At 29.5% G+C, this 17,734-nt stretch overlaps 2 protein-coding genes across 3 annotated transcripts in view; one reads left to right on the top strand and one right to left on the bottom strand.

Moving 5' to 3' along the window:
- Positions 1-8,477, bottom strand: part of ClC-a (chloride channel protein 2) — a 107,396-nt gene extending 98,919 nt beyond the window's left edge. The window contains exon 1 of the mRNA XM_076398404.1: positions 8,370-8,477. The gene's annotated coding sequence lies outside the window, so the exon portion shown is untranslated. The remainder of the gene's footprint in view (positions 1-8,369) is intronic.
- LOC143192768 (chloride channel protein 2-like) overlaps positions 1-17,734 on the top strand; it is a 52,576-nt gene that overhangs the window by 2,648 nt on the left and 32,194 nt on the right. The gene's annotated exons all lie outside the window — the stretch shown is intronic.

The following is a 17,734-nucleotide window of genomic DNA, read 5'->3' as shown; positions in this document are numbered from 1 at the left end:
GGACCGTGGTTCGGAACCCGTGTTAAATTGTAGGTCCAATCCAGATAAACCCTCGTTGGTAAAAAGGAGACTCTAAAATATTTTTAAAAAAATTTGTCGTGGTATTCCCTAAAAAAAAATTATTTTCAATATAATTTCCAAAAAAAAATTCAAAATAATAAATCCTACAAAACAAAATAAAACTATTCTCTGGGTTCTATAGTCGTGAACATTTATCTCTATTTTTATTATACTACTTCTGTATTATATTAATTCAAGATTGAGCAATAAAATATTTAATATCTGGCAGCTGGCCAGACAAAGGTGTTCTTTATTTTACTGTTGCATTATTTCAACGGTTCAGTGCTACCTGTAATTCTTTTATCCCTAAATGCGTTAACATACACCTTTCGTTAATCGTAATTTTATTCACTATGCAGAGCTTAAATCATGATTCAGATCTCTCAGAATAAACTTAGATTTATATTAAGCTTCATATGTTTAATGGGTACACAAAACCTCAAAACTATTAAAAAGAGCATAAATAATAAAAAAAAAACAATAAATAATTTAAGAAATAGTTTCTTAGCTCGTCGAAAACATTGATGGAAAATTCAACACAATAAATTCTGAATAAATTTGTATTTGAATAGACAAATACTATATCCTGACGGCGACAAAGAAGTTAAATCTTTCGTATTTTTAATATTCAAGCGGAATCAATCGCCTTTTATTAAAATTAACTATAATTTCTTAATTTAAAATACTTACTTGAGACCAATATTGCCAACATTTACATTAGAAACAATTTTTTTGTTAGAAAATACACGAACAACTCGAAGTAAAATCCTAGGTATAGACTTATATAGCTTTGTTTGACGTCCCTATTCGGAGCAAAAATATAGATGTACAAAATTGAGGAAATTAATGTTGTGAAAAAACTAGTGAGAAACATAGAGTTTAGTATACAGCATGTTTAAGGCATCTGGTAAGAGTTATCGTTAAACATTATATTAAAAATTGTTTGACTAAAGTCAGTTCAGAACATTTTCCAATGAAATTAAGTCATACGGCAGTGAGTCTTCACTATAGAACTGCAAACAAAATCATAGTTATAAAATATCTTCTCTGTTCACAAAATGTTAGGATACTATACAAACCCAATGCGTTTGATTTGAGTAAAATCGTTGCTTCTGAACTTTTTTACCATCATCTTAATTTATTTCAAAATAAATACTTTTAAACCTTGTTAAGTCAACAGGTGGACTTACATATTATTCAACATATGGTCCATTATAAGCTTAAGTATAACAGGCTCTGGCATTATAGACCATCACTAATAAACATTACTATAATAAGATGGCAATGACAAGAATATTAGTAATTGATTTAATTAATTTAATACAACACAATTTTCGCACATATATGCACTAAGATCAAAAAAGTTACAGAAAATTACCAAAAAAGCAACCTGTGCAATTACTCATAATACATCCGTATCTAAAACACAGACAGTGATTACTTAATTTATTCTATAGCTATTATTTGACTTATATTATTATTTACTTAAATGATACACTAGGAAGTACAGCCTTTACCGGATTAAATTAAATATTTGTTTAACTTTATATAATATTTAAATATACAGCATATTAGGAATACCCCCATTTTTTATACATTTTGATAAATTTGTCAGCAGATAAAAATCATCAGCTTATATTCTCGTGCAAATTATATTACGATCTAATTAAAATTTATTGTACTTATTTTATAGAATAAAGTGAAAAAACTCCTATTTTAAGAATTATCAGCTAATTATAGTTTGACGCATTTCTGTGTTGCTAATATAATTAATGGTACTGAATCATTTTAAAATTGTGTTATTGAAACGGATAGATAGACCACCAACATTACATTTATTTATAGCATTAATATAAATAGTTTGATTAATATATTTTATATACTAGATCCTTAGTGTGAAAGAATTAATGTATACTATTTGTAGAAGTATAGATTATATTAGTAAACACGAATTCGACCAAACTTAAAAAATTAAGGGAAATAAACAAACTAATAAATACGTATCAATAAGTTCATAACAGCAATATTCAATAAGTTTAGTAATAGGTATATACAAGGAGTAAACAAATTAGACAGATAATAGAAGAATGAATTCGTGATTAACAAAAAATAACGATGGGGAGTCTAAAATATTTAATGTGAAATATATTATCATCATCTAATCATCCAATAATCTCAGTTAACAGAACAGTAATCACAACGAAACATAGTAGTAGCTGATGTACTGAAATAATGGTGTTCCAATATCAATCACTAAAACTAACCCGGTTCTAAATCCAATCCCTATGAAGTAATGCCATCTTGATTAATTGTCACACAAGATTTTGGCCTGATATAGCATTTGGGATTTGGAATCTACAAAATTAACAAATTACTACCACGGAATTACTGTCAACTTTAGGAATTATATATTTTCGAAATAAAATTTTGAGTCTTTCATGAAGCAAGCACATTCTCAACACTATTTCGGCTGGAGTTCCCCAAGGTAGTGTCTTGGGACCACTCTTGTACCTGCTCTATGCTGATGTCCCAACAACGAAGGAAACAGTAATTGGAACATGTGTCGACGACTCAGTTATCATGACAAAAAATATATCTACCCAAGACTGTAGAAAAACTACAAATAGTAGTCAATAAAATCTACAAATGGACTACAGACTAGAAAATATAGTTTAATAGCTCAAAATCTGTCCATGTTAATTTTGCGTTACGTCGAAATGACAAAGCCTAAGTATATCACTTGACGGATGCCCAATTCCTCAAGTAGAATCAGTTAAAGACCTCGGCATCCATCTGGATGGCAGGTTAAATTGGAACCATCATATTAGACAAAAACCAGAGCAGATTAGACTAAAAGTCAAGCAACTGTACTGGTTAGTCTGAAGATTCTTTTTTCAACTTGACCTAAAATCAAAGAGATTGATTTATCAGTCAATTCGTATTGCTACGTAACAAGGAAGAGCTACACGATAACCTCAAAATCAAATGGACATATGAAGAGATACAGTGTATAAGTGTATTCTTAACTTTAGCTTAAGTAGTTTAGTTTTATGTTAATTATGAAACTACATACTGATATATTAATCCCGTGCTCGCCTTCCTTGTTTATTAATGCAAGTACAACAGAACAGTAGTATAAATCAATATTTTAATTTTTTATTATATTAATTTGTAAAGACCATACTAAGTATACCTAATGTGAGATGTAATTAATTTTAAAAAAATCGAGATTAATAAAATGCAAACTGCGTGAGGTGTTAAGTTCAAGAAAGACGATTTATTTAAAAATTCCATGCAATTAGACTTTTTATGTTATGGCATAAACTTCTTATTTATTTAAAAAGTACGTAGTAAAATATAAAATCAACAATAAACTAGAACAATAAAAGACAAAAACAAAAAATTGACCAGAAAAAATCATAAAATAAATTAGATCACTTCAGCAGAATCTAAAGAAATCATCATTTAAAACACCGAACATCAAGCAAAATTATAGTGACCAACAAACTGGTACTGGATAAGATAATAAATTATTTAAATGGATTAATTTGTTTCAAAGAATCATGGAAATTGACATAGTATAGTTCATATACACAGAGTATTATAAACTTCTCAAATAGTGCAGTGTAAAAAAAAATTGTACAAATAATCATCATATTCTTCTGAGAATTTATAGAAATATATTTATTTCAAGCTACGTCTCTCACCATATTCAATATTTTATATTAATTACGCTGAGATACTAAAATTATAACTGGATAAGTAACATTAAAATCCTAGGGAGTTTTTCAAACTAGAATACGATTTGACTATAATTGTCTAAAATATGTTTCGTCAATATACTACGGCGTTTAGTAACAAACAAATGTAATAAATGCCCAACCCAAAATGTAAGTTATGCTCTAATATATAGTATATAAATCAAGGCAAATTACGCAATATATAATTATCACGACATTATTATTATTATAACAATACAATATATTAATATAATTATATTTATTATATTTGATTAAAATATTATTATTTTATTTAAAAATTGTTATTAAGAATCACAAACATGTCAAATATTTTATTTAAAAAAGTATTGAAATGCTTCTTGTCAATTGTTCTTGTTATTTCAATCGATGTCTCATAGTCTAAATAAGCATCGATTTCATTCATATAAAGTACCATATCACTGAGAGTAAACAACTAAACTCTAGTTAGTAAAACTTTAACAACGAAAATTATTCGAAAACTTATTACGTGATAGCATGTACTTTCATCATTTCTTCATATGGAAAAACATTTGCTGATGTAAATTAGAGAGATATATATTAATGAAAATATTTTAAATCGTACAATTTTTCTCATCGTTCGAATATTTTCATCGAAAAAGCGATATTGATTTCATAAAAATCCAATTATAGATCTATTTTCGTAGCTCTTTAGCATTTCGAAACTCAGCTTTCTCAGTAAGATAATGACTTTGCAACTGTTACTGGCTATTGTTCATATTCATTCTATTCGGTTTTTGCAGTTTATAATACATTACACTTTGCCGATCACAGCAATACTTTATAGTTATGAATATTCCATGTTGATGTAGATGGTTTTCTTGGACAAACCAGTTATCTTTTGAACTTAGTATAGACAGAAAACTCTTCTCTGATAAGCAATAAAATAGCGATATTTAAACGTTTCAAAATTTAACTTTTACTCAATTTGTGTGGTAGCCGTATTACTTGCTTTAGAACCTTTGGATTATCGCATATAAACATCGAGAAAGATTTGATTCATCGACTACTAATCTACCTGAAATATCTTTGAGACCTTGAGCTGGATTTTCGTCCACTAAGTCTTATTACTGACAACAAATACACAAAGTATTCGATGGATTTTTGCAGCAGATTTCTTCAAATTAAACAACGTCCCATTTGGATTAGTGTCTTTCAACATTTAACTGTATAGTACTAAATAGACTGTTATTTAATGACAAGAAATGCTAGCTATCAAATTAACAGTTACATTGTTATTTCGTATTTTTACTAATAGATATTGATTATTAGCATACATACAAGAACAAAAATAACAAAAAATTTAAATTAAAACAGTCGTCAAGACGACAAGCTAGCCGGTCCTCCTTCTATTACTGCGACTACCGCAAATTAGAATTCTGCTCAGAGTATGGAAGTTTTTAATTTATGCTTTTGGTTGTCTATAGTTAAAAGTGTAAAATCAGTAATCAGACATAAACCGGAGGTTTCCTAGGAATTACTAATCGTGTCAGTATGTCTACTCCAGATAAACCATAGTTGGAAAAAGGTCACCATAAAATATAACATAAGAATAAAAAAGCAGACGGTTTATTTTACAATAAATTTTCAAAAATATCAATACCCTCAAGCTTTAAAAAAGCATAGTTGATTATAAATTCAACGTAGTGGAATATAATTATAAGAAATATGGGGGCCAATTTTTCTTTGTCTTATTTTTAACTTCCATTTAGAAATACATTAGATTCAAGCATGCCAACTAGCATAGGTTTTTCTATTTTTAGATTTCTTATTGATATTGCTTAATATCTTATCTCAAAAATTTCCAAACATAACTCGCCTTAATAGCTGGCAAATAAAATTAAGCATATTTACCAATACATTTCTTAGCTCAAGATTTAGTAACAATGTTTTTTATATCATTATGATTCAGCGCAAACTAGACCTAAAATGTTACACGACATTAAAAAATTGTTTATAACTTAGCTAACTCCTTATTATCCTTATTAAAATTAGGTGACATAAGCAACAGATAAACTAATCTTATTTACAAATCATATATAATAATTATTTCTGTAAATTTATAATAAGTTAAAATAGTGTTAGAAAAATACTATTTTGTTCAATAAATACATACTTGTAATTCACCATCATAGTGAACTATAGAAAATAAATTATATAAAAGCTAAGAATATATTATATTTTATATAATATTACAAATATTTTAATAGTAAGCATCAATTCACTTCAATTCAACAAACAGTTGCCCTAAACCTTAAAAGTCCTAAAATATTCATGGAGTCATAACAATTCTTGAAAAATTATGAAATCATGATCAACATAGTAGCAGCCAATTCAAGATATCGCCGTTTTTAGAGTTATATTGCATCTAGATACAAGTACATATTTAATTAAATTCGGTCCTTTTAATTAGGTTCGAGTGTGCATCTACACAAATCTGCATATATATTATTTAGATATAGTATATTTAAAGTTTTTTTGTACATACGTCAGCAATATGTTTAATGTATTGCTTGTCGCAATTTGTAAATTCGTTTCAGAATCAGACAATATTTTCTCCCTTCTCATTTTATTCTGGTTGAAAAGATACACAATGTTGTCTGATTAGTTGCCTGACAAAGTCGTCCGGTTGTCAGACGTATGCAAAATTCTTGAAAGCAGTAGTGATAAGAGGTTATAACTTTAACCTATTGAGTATTGTAGCTGTATAATTAACTGTAGTTTTTAGATGTACTATAATGTTAAAATGAATTATATTTAGTAACATTTTTGTTCAATTATTCTATTTAGATTAGAATTTTGTTGTATGTCAAAGCCAAACTAAACTAAAATTTAGAGTCGATGCGGCAATATTGCGACGTTTTGATGTCACAAATTTAAATAAAGTATGTATAAAATAACTTTATACAGACTATATATACCGCATATATCATATTCATCGCACTTTGCTCAAATAATTAAAGCTGAATCTGTACAAAATCAATTTTTGCAAAAATTCTTCAGAATGTTGGTTAGAGGTTGAACTTAAATGTCCACCAACATCTTACTTGCAGATATCTTTATATTATTATCAATGAATAAATGATACAGTTGCACCATAAATATATATATATATATATATTAATATATATATATATATATATATATATATATATATATATATATATATATATATATATTATAGCATTCCACGCACTTCTTAAAGTATTTACCTTAATAATTTTTGCAAGTGAATATTTGCAACACATGGTGTTAGAATGAATAAAATAACATTGGTCATTCATCATTAGGGAGTACCAACTATATGTTTAATACTGATATGACCGTCAATGCGACAGGCTTCAGTTTTCAGTATATGTCATCTCGTCGGTCGAAGCGTGAACAAAACATGCTTTCAGTCAAATCATCAATGGGGATCGCCCTTAATTACAATTAAAGCGTTTGAATCAAGAACATCGCGTAAAACAACCAGAATACAAGCCAAGATACAACAATGTTATTATTCGACATGATAACGCTTGCTAGATGTTTCAAAACCAGTGAAAACATACTTGAAAACGCTAAAAAATGCTAGCCCACCCGTCATATTCTGCAATCCTTGCTCCTTCTGATTATTACTTGTTTCTACATATGAATTGCAACCTGTAACTTGTATTGAGCGACGCTGAACTTCTTATGAAGATGACAAAAAATTGATCGATTTATGGATATCCTCAGAAGATACAATGATCCTTCGAAATAGAATCTATAAATTGCCTGAAATAGAGAGAAAAGTAGCGGCTGACGATGATCCATTCTTTGATTAAAATACTTTTAATTTATAGGCCTAACACTAAGCATATTTAATGTAATATATAATAATATAATTGGTACTATAAGCGACTTGAATATGTACAGATATTTAAAATAAAATTTAATGTTACTAATTTCTTCCCAATTTACGTCAAAAATTATTTAACAACCTTATAGAGTTCTAGCATTGATCTTTTAAAGGACATTCTAGAATATCACGGTTTTTAACATTCCTTATGCTGCAAATATAGCTATATATAATTGTATAATAATAATAAATTCAATTTAATGTCTTCGTTCGAGAAATAACAGAAATATTTACAGTAACCTTAAAGTCACATTTAGAAACAAAATAACAAAACATGTATAACTTCTACCCTAAAAAATAAGGGATATATATCAAATAGAAACAATTATAACAATGGAACAGGTATTTTGAAATATGGTTTGCACTATACCGAAATAACTTTCCCTATTTTTTCATAATTATTTACATATATTGAACATTCTATTTATTTTGAATAATTATTAATCACTATTTTAAAATTACTAAACAAAGAATGAACATCGCTTTACATTCGTATTTTATTTTAAAATAGCTATAAGAGTTTGTTTTATCAACGAACCATTATCCATTGTTCGGAATTTTAGGACTGATCCAATAGTAGGGAGTGTACAAAAGTGCCCGTTCTTTTTCACGGTATTGTCGTTCCGATATATGTCGATTAACATACTTACTAGATCGATTATAAGTTCGAAACACATACACCAAACAAAAACAAACCGAAATTCGTACGAACGATCCCGCCAGACGAGGAGAACCGAACCAACGGCGAAAAATCTAGTTCGAAATCCGTACCAGTCCTTCGCACAATTCGCGTGGCGTCCAACGGCGACCGAACGGTTGACGTTAAGTCCTGCCCCTCGGCGTCAGATAGATCCGTCGAGAGATCGCCCGAAAAACTCGATTCACCCGCCGATTTTCTATCGAATATGGGTATGTATGGGTTTTTGGTAGTGCGGTCGTGATTAGACGACGCGATTTGCGATCACCAGGTCCCGGAAAGAGACGAGGACAACGACAATAACAACGGAGAACACGACAGACGCAACGACTCGGCTATAGACCTGATCATTTCCGTCTTCTTTCTCTTCGTTCTCGACGACGATTTGCCAAAGTCATGTGATTAGCTACCTGGAATGGGCGCTTCGTTCTTGAGGTGGACGTACCCGAATCGATGCTCACAAACTATAATCGCCATTTGATGTTGATTACTTTTTTTCGGTTCGCTGTCGAATTCTGAACGCTAATGGTTCTCATAGGTGAAATCGAATAATTAGGTTATTATTTCTGTTTTGCTACACCATCGGAAATATATAGTTGTACTTTTTATTTAAATCCAATTTTGTAAAAAATAATAAATTTGTGTTATAAATAAATAAGTGTATATAATATAAATAGTAACTATAGTCACAAAAAATAGTAGTACTTAAAAATCGTAATGCTGTTTATTATTATTTTTTTCTGATAGTATGTATAGATAGAGCAGAAAGATAGAGAAGAAATCGAATTTGTTAACACAATTATGCGTCTTCTCCTATAGCATTGATTTCTCGCAACATGTTTATCAAAATTCATATTCTTCCACAAACTACTCTATTCATCTAACCTGAAGATTGTAAGAAAATGTTAACACAACTATAAATGTTATGTTCCATGAGGAGTTCTTAAAAAGCGACAAATCTATATATTTACAATATATGATGTTACTGTGTATTAAATCGCATCGAATATATTTATAACCAATTTCATACTAAAGCCTTACTTTTCAGTATATATTATTTTGTTGAAGCGTGAACAAACATTTTTTCAGCGAGTTAAAAATGTCTACATATGTATAATTTAATATATAATATATAATAATTTAATGCATCAACTTAAAGAAAAAAGCGGCTGAAGGTCATCAAACGATGTACTATGTGGCGCTTATGGCAACCATGCATCAATTTCAATTGTGAATGCTGATTCTGATGCCTTAAAAGAAGTAATTTTGACACCGAAGACAAACAGTGTCCTGGACAGGCGAAAAAATGTAAGACAAGAATTTGAAAGCATTTCTGGATGATTATCCATGTGAAACTCAAGAAGAATATGTAGAATTATCGGAAGTAACATAAGAAACCATTTCTAATCATATGAAGAACATGCAAATAATTCAAAAGCTTGAATATTTGGTGCCGTGTATATTGAAGACATTAGACATTGAAAGGCGTTTGGACATGTGTGAATTACTGCTTAGACAGTGAACTTGGCAAGGCTTTTCTTACATGGTGTTCTTACTGGTGATGAAAAGTGGATCCATTACGATGATACGAAGCGAAGAAGATTATGGGGATCACCTGAACATGCATAAACATCAACTGAAAATTTGAAGCTCCATAGCTCCAAGCTGATGCTCTGTATTTGGTGGAATCAACTTGGTGTAGGTTACAATTGATGAGTTTGAGTCGAGTACTGTGCGAAAAACGGCTAGACATAACAATGTTATTCTTCAGCATGACAAGGCTCATACTCAGAAACATTAAAATACGAAAGTGCTACCACACGCGCCGTATTCTCCAGACCTCGTCCCTTCTAATTACTACTTGTCCCGATAAATGAGTTGTGGCCTGTCTGTGTGAAAGATGGGTCGATTCAATGATAACCTCAAAAATACATCGTTTCAAGATAGATTCAAATATTGCCTGAAAGATGGGGAAAAAAGGCTATCGATGAACAATACCTTGAATAAAATACATTGTATCTATTTTTCAGAATAAAGCTTCAAATTTCAAAAAATCCTTTAACACTAATTTATAGGCCAAAATATACTTAACCAGTTAACGTTTAGTAGTATTTTGAAAATCTCACATACTCTAATAACAATCTTAGTGGGCATTACCCTATTTATCTAATGCTAAAATGTTTTAAAAGCTAAAAAAGGTAGGATTATTCAAAAATTTAAATCACTAACGTTTTTTTTTATCTTACATATCTGAAAATTCGAATTTTGTTGTGTTTTATAATAAATGTTTTATAATAATCTACATTATTTTTTACATTACGTTATTTATACGTTATTACATACGTTATTATTTTCACTATCCACTGCCATTTCTCAATATATTTAGCAGTCTTGAATTACATAACGAAAGTGCTTTTGAATTCAATTTGACAGATTTCATACCTAAATCGACAGATATAAATTATTCATTTCTTGGGTGTTTTTGTTAAATATATAAATATCACACTACTAAAGCATTTAACACAAATATTTTGGAGTATGTTTAATATAAGTAATTTCCAAGAAAGAGGTCTTCAACGGCACTTTTTAAAAAAAAATCCCAAAAATACTCCCTCAATATTTTTCAATACTTGTTATTTGACACCTTCGAAATTCAAGAAAAAATTACATATATATATTTATTAAATGAATCTTGATACAAAAATGTTCTATATTATCTATCAAGGTAGCCATCAAGTCAAAATTCCTAAAAATTAAGTGAAAATACTATTTATTTTGAATAATTATTATTTTAATATAATATTCCGATAAAAATGTCTGTAAAATACACAACGAGTAATATTAAAATTTTAAAATACTAAACGGATTAGTATTATATAATAAATGTAGCAGTATTTCCAATGATGTTAAAAAAGAATAGTTATATCGGATCTAACATCATCACATCAACACAAAGTTCCTAATATTAAAAATTGTAAGTGGTATTTAGGTATTTAGATATACTCAAAATCATATTTCAAAATAAGCAGTTTAGTCACTGTTGTCATGACTCTGGAGATCAGTTTTAAGATATTTTAAGTCCAAAAAAATGTTTTCTTTTTAAATTATTGTATAATTTCTAATTCTGTACACTGCAAATATTGAGATAATTACACTTTGAACAATAAATTTGAACCAAACCTTTAACCTATTTTTTAATATGAAATAATTTAAATAATCTAATAAATGTTAAATTGAATCGTTATGAACATTATCTGAATGCGAGAATCATTTAATATCATTACGAAGCTATTTTTTTGGAGATTTGGTATAGTTTTTCTTATTTGCTGCTTACTTCATCGTATGGTTGAGTTCTTGAATATTTGTCTTATACAGTCTATTTAAATCCTTACCATACAAAATTCTAGTAAGCAAATAATAATACAATCTAACTATCATAGGAAATCTTGAACTATCACTTAATCCCAACCAATAGCTGGCTTGGCATAGAATTGTTTCGACTAAAAACAAATTCACTTAAATAGGTTGTCTTTCGGGAGTTTTTACAGCAGTATTTTTTAACTTGTGGTAAACGGACTCCTGGAGATCGGCCAGTATGTCCATGGGGTTCGCCGTTTTATCTATGAAAATTTGAATAAATAAATAAATAGGTTTAGTGGCGCAGTGGTAAAGGCGATAGGACGTCCTCCTACTGTTGCGATAGCCGCGGGTTCGAATCCTGCTTGGAGCATGGTCGTAAATTTATGTTTGTGATTGTTCTAGGCAAGAGTGTAAAATCTGGCAAGGAAAAATGATTCCAATCACACCAGTAACCAGGCTGGGTAAGACCGGACGTCTTCTGGGATGATTTCTAAAGTTGGTCACTCGCCAGCCGGTAGGCTTAATGCTGAGGACCGTGGTTCGGAGCCCACGTTAAACTTTAGGCCCAGTCCGGATAAACCCATAGTTGGTAAAAGGAGACTTTAAAATAATAAAAAAAAATTCCAAACCAATAATTATGTTTAAATGTTCAGTAAGTTTAGTCACTATTGCAGGCTATTATACAAATACAAAGGAAGGCACATTTTTTAAAAATTTTGACTTTTATAATTATTTAAATTTTTTGAAAGTTGGTAACGAATCGATAGATTTAATGCCAAGGATTATGGTTAAAAGCCTACGTTAAGGAGTAGGTTCAGTATAGATAAACCCTAGATGTAATAAACCCTAGATAAACCCTAAATATACTCTAAAATATAAACTTTATCCATCTATGTAGTATGTCATATACATGTACCCAATAATTATATAATCTTGCATTATTATTATTTTTTACGGTTCGTTATTTAAGAATATTGAAATTCAATAATTTTTATTTAACACAAAACATTAACAATAAAATATTTAATATCTAATTTTAAAATGTTTTAAAATAATGAAATTTATTTTGATATACAGTGTACCTGCAATATAAAACGCTGAGAATGAATTTCTATTAGAATAAATACAATCAAAATGACAATAAGCTTTAACGTATTTCAATTCTACATCAGCAAAACCAACGTATGAATTAAATATAACCATACGATTGTTTTAAAATCAGTCATATGAGCAATAAATGTAAAACATTTAAAGCGTTCAGTAAATCTGTTTTTATTTATTCGAATTAGAGTATAATAAAATAAAAACGTAGAGAACTCCACCTATTTTAGTTTATAACCAAGGTCTACGACAGATGAAACATGAAACGTACTTTAAAATAGAAAAGTTACCATACCCGTCGAATTTACCAGTCTTTATCCCTTCGGAGTAGTTCCAGTTCCGATCTATGATCAAATCACAAAAGCAATGGTGTAGCAACGATACATACACAGAAGCAATGGAAAATATATTAACTCAAAATACAGAGAACTTATTCAAAGTCCTATATACTTCGGATAAATGCAACCTATAAAAATATTTAACTGGATCAAGTCAAATGCTACTGACTGATTATATTTTTTTATATTTGCAGGTACAAGATGTTAATTTTAGTTAAATCGACAAATAATAAAGTCAAATAATAATGGAAAGAATTGACAGTAACCACTGACATCATTGAAACCCTCTGTCATGTGACACGAATTTACAGAAACAATTTAAAAATTTTAAACAATAGTATTTACGTGATTATATGTTTGTTCTTTCAATTTCCGCCTTAATATGAAGTTTATATTAAAATTAAAAATCTAACTTAGACATATTGTTTGTCGTCTTGATTTGTTTGTCTTATAATTAACACTATCCGAAGTTCTAGAGGTTATAATTGGTATTAATTTTCGTTTTTCAAATGCAGTGAGCAGTAACATGTGATCAAAATGAACCAACAACTCGAGCGAAAAAATAGCATTGATGGGTGACGTCATCAAGGATTACTTTACATTTTGATTATGCTTAAACTATTCAATTGGTTTTAATTAGATTACTAAGTTAATTATTTATCTGACATCTGGCTAAGTTATTGTTATGACGTAATGAGCATCTAAAAAAAGCAATCCATGCAAATACCGCATCCAGCTTATTAACCAGATTTACCTCCTTTGATTTTTAGCTCTTGAGGAAAATTATATGGAATAATGAAGTCGCCTTTTCAACCGTTTTATCAATTCCATTTTAAGAATAAAATCTGCTTCATTTCCGTAAAATACAGCATAACACACAATTTGACGCAATTTTCGCTGAGTGGCAATAATGGAACGATTATCTTCAAGAAATATTGTCACTATTTCTGCTCGTTCTATATATTTATCCATCCTCGTGTTATATATTTATCCATAATAAAATTTGGACGTATACACAACACAATGGTTAAGCGAAACGTCACGTAACCAAGATGGCGCGTAATCAAAATGGTAACGGGACTTTTGACCCACCCTATATATTAATCACTTTTCTTAACGATTTATAAACTTTACTAACCAATTTAACGAATATACATATTACGATAGATGACTAATTACTTCGGTACCTGATATTTCTATCTTATGTATGTAAATATGGAAAAAACCAAACAATTCAATTAATCTTTCAATGATGGAACGATGTGATGACCAAAAAGAACGATAGCTTATATATAGCATATCCTCAAATGAGAATATGCTTACGGAAATTGAAGGTTATCTTAAAGCAAACAAGATCTTTTTTTATTAAACCAGATAACTAATGATTTTTTACGATGAAAACAGCCGTAATATTTTAACGGACTTCTGAAATTTTAAGGCCCTAGAATATAGGGTTTAAGAGAAAATCACTTCAATTCCAATATAAGAAAATATTTCATATTATAGTTAGGATTCATAAAATATACGACAAATTTTATCATAAAACGGTGATTTAAGTTTTATAAAATGTTACGTTTACAAAAATTCTACTTAAAATGGATACAATTTGCACTACTTGAGATATTCATCATTGAATTTCATTATTGTAACATCCAGATACTCGATAACATGAAACTGATGACGTAAAAGTGGTAAAAATAATAATATAATAATTAAATAGCTTATATGTATTGTTTAATGAAAATCTACTCAGTAAATAATAGTTGCGTAAATCAGTTACCTAATTAATACGTTGTAATTAAAATAAATTAATCCTTACCAACTTATTTGAATCTAGTTGCACGCACACATTCTTCCCCAAAATCTCAAACACTACTATTTTAACGCCAGAGTTCTTCCACCAGTTAATACTGGATTGAAATTTTTTACCCCTGCTAAATCCCGATTCAATCTCCCCTACCGTTTTTCAATCCCATCACCAACAGGACTTTACTAACTAGTGTGAAAATATATTGTTATAGTTACCTAATAATACAGAAAATATAACTACGTTTTCCTCTTTTGTATCGTTTTATCAAAATATCTCATTTACAAAGATATATTATTATAGAAACATAATATTACAAAAATATATACTATTTAAACATTACAAAGAACCAGTAATGTATTCATTAGCCACTTTTCATATTTCCATAAGTTTTTAAAAATGAACAATAACTATAATAATAGAATAATTTAATATTTAATGCAATAAAGGATATTTTTACCTATATCTAGTTTTTAGAAAGTGTTTCGGATAAAATTTGCGAAATGTGGCTTCCAAAATTTGTATTAAAAATGTGTTTAAAGAATGTTATACCCTTATATAGTGTCCCATTTTAAGCTTAAACTATTAGCTGTCAAATTGTTTTTCTTTTTTATTAGATTGCCAACACGTTAATGGTGTAAATCTCAAATCTTGCATAAATCTTTGGACACCCATTATATCATCATATGTAACAATGCTGGTAGTTTACTCAAAACAATTAACCAGCCAAATAAATGAAATCATGGCTATTTACAGATTCCGTCCATCTAAACCATAAAAAAATTGTTAACGTAATTGTGGGCCATAAAAATAATATATTCCACTAATGGTATATAAAACTAATAGAAAATTAAAAACTATTAAAGTGCAATTATCGTGAATGTTTATTTACATCCTCAACCATATTATGGCACATGCGTGAAATGCAATCTTCTAATTACATGTGATAAACCGAGTATATAAGTTATTATTTAATTACATCCGATTTATAGGAATATTGACTGTTTTTATTTATTTTTGGACAATTGTATTTATGAATTAACTATACATTAAGATACATTATTAGTCGATTGCAACTGAATCATTTTTTATATATATTTAGATCTCCTTTTTACCAACGAGAGTTTATCTGGACTGGAACTACTGTTTAACGTGAGCTCCGAACTACGGTCCTCCGCATTGAATTTACCGACTCGCCAGTGACCAACTTAAAGACTATCCCAGTCTGGTTACTGGCGTGACTCGGATGGTTATTCCTTGTCGGATTTTCCTCTGTTGCCAAAAAGACATTCACAATTATAACCTCAAACATAAAATACAACCACGCCCCAGCGGAATTCGAACCCGCGACTGTCGCAACAGTAGGTGAACCGTCCTGTCGCCTTGACCACTGCGATAACCAAGTCGGCAACAGAAATATATAGAATACCATTCAGAAGCATATGACCAAGAAATATTAAAAGTTCAAAATAATTATAAAATCTGACAATATGATTAAGCTATTCGTGACGCTTTTTTCATTTATTTAACACGTCACTGGTTGATGATCTTCTGTAACAATGAGAGAATACTTACTGTAGCCTGGACAAAGATATAAGCAGAGGATGCAAAAAAGGACAACAAGAAAGCATAAATGAAAAAGTCTTGGCAATGTATCTTAGCTTTTTCAATACTACAAAACGCATGTCCGATTTTACACACAGTATTCAACTTTCTACTGAAAATAATTTCAATTACATGTTGTAACAACAATTATACTCTTTCTTAATCCTATAATCACAAGTATGCTAGCACTATGTGACATAAAGATAATGGTACTTGGAATTAATTCGTTTCATTTCTTAATATATCTTCATGTATAAAATTCAAATTTAAAATACAAATTAAATAATATTTTTTCAAACATTTTACTATTTCAGAAATGGTAATCATAACAACAGAAAGTTTAATTGTGAATTTTATGTATATGAATTGTGAATGTCGCTGTACTTTCGCCTGGTAGTTTATACATAAGTTTCCGTTGTACACCGTGTATGAAATGCTTTCCATGAAATGGTGACTCCAATTTCTAATAGTCTACGGCTGAGAAAATCATCTACTATAACGTGGAACAAAAGTCGCGCTACCATTTTAATTGCTTATAACTTTGCTCAACGAAAAGTAAGTTTTGGTTGTCATAAAAAGTTTATATGGTTTTACATTTTTTCTCGTTATATTTGAAAAATTATATCGCCTAAATGGTGACGACGATTAGCGATTCGCAACTTTCGGCTCTTTTTAAAACATTTTTTATGACATCCTACAACATCTGAGGCTAAATTTCTTCAATTTCGTGACGAATATTGTCTTTAAGATGTTGAATCGTTTGGGGCTTATTTACATATACCTTTGTTTTTTAAAAATCCCGTAAGAAAATGTCTGGTGCTGTTAAATCCGGAGAAAAACGTAATAAAAATAATAATTGAATTGTTGAACTGTGTGTACTGAGACCCCATCTTGATGAAACCACATGTCCTTTAGCGCTCCCTCTTCCATTTCAAACACAAACAAAATTCGAACCCTGTCTTGGTACTGTTTAGCAGTAACAGTAACAGCAACACCTTGGTCGTTTTCAAAAAAATAGGGACCAATGATGTTTCCAGCATGTATACCACATCATACAGTTGCTTTTAATGAATGCAGTCGTGTTTCATGAATTATTTTAGGATACTA

The sequence above is a fragment of the Rhynchophorus ferrugineus genome, unplaced genomic scaffold (assembly GCF_030347505.1).
Source record: "Rhynchophorus ferrugineus isolate W39M unplaced genomic scaffold, kcgeb_rfMv2 rfM3, whole genome shotgun sequence".
NCBI classification, from domain to species: Eukaryota; Metazoa; Arthropoda; class Insecta; order Coleoptera; family Curculionidae; genus Rhynchophorus; species Rhynchophorus ferrugineus.
This window is presented reverse-complemented; position numbering and strand designations above follow the sequence as displayed.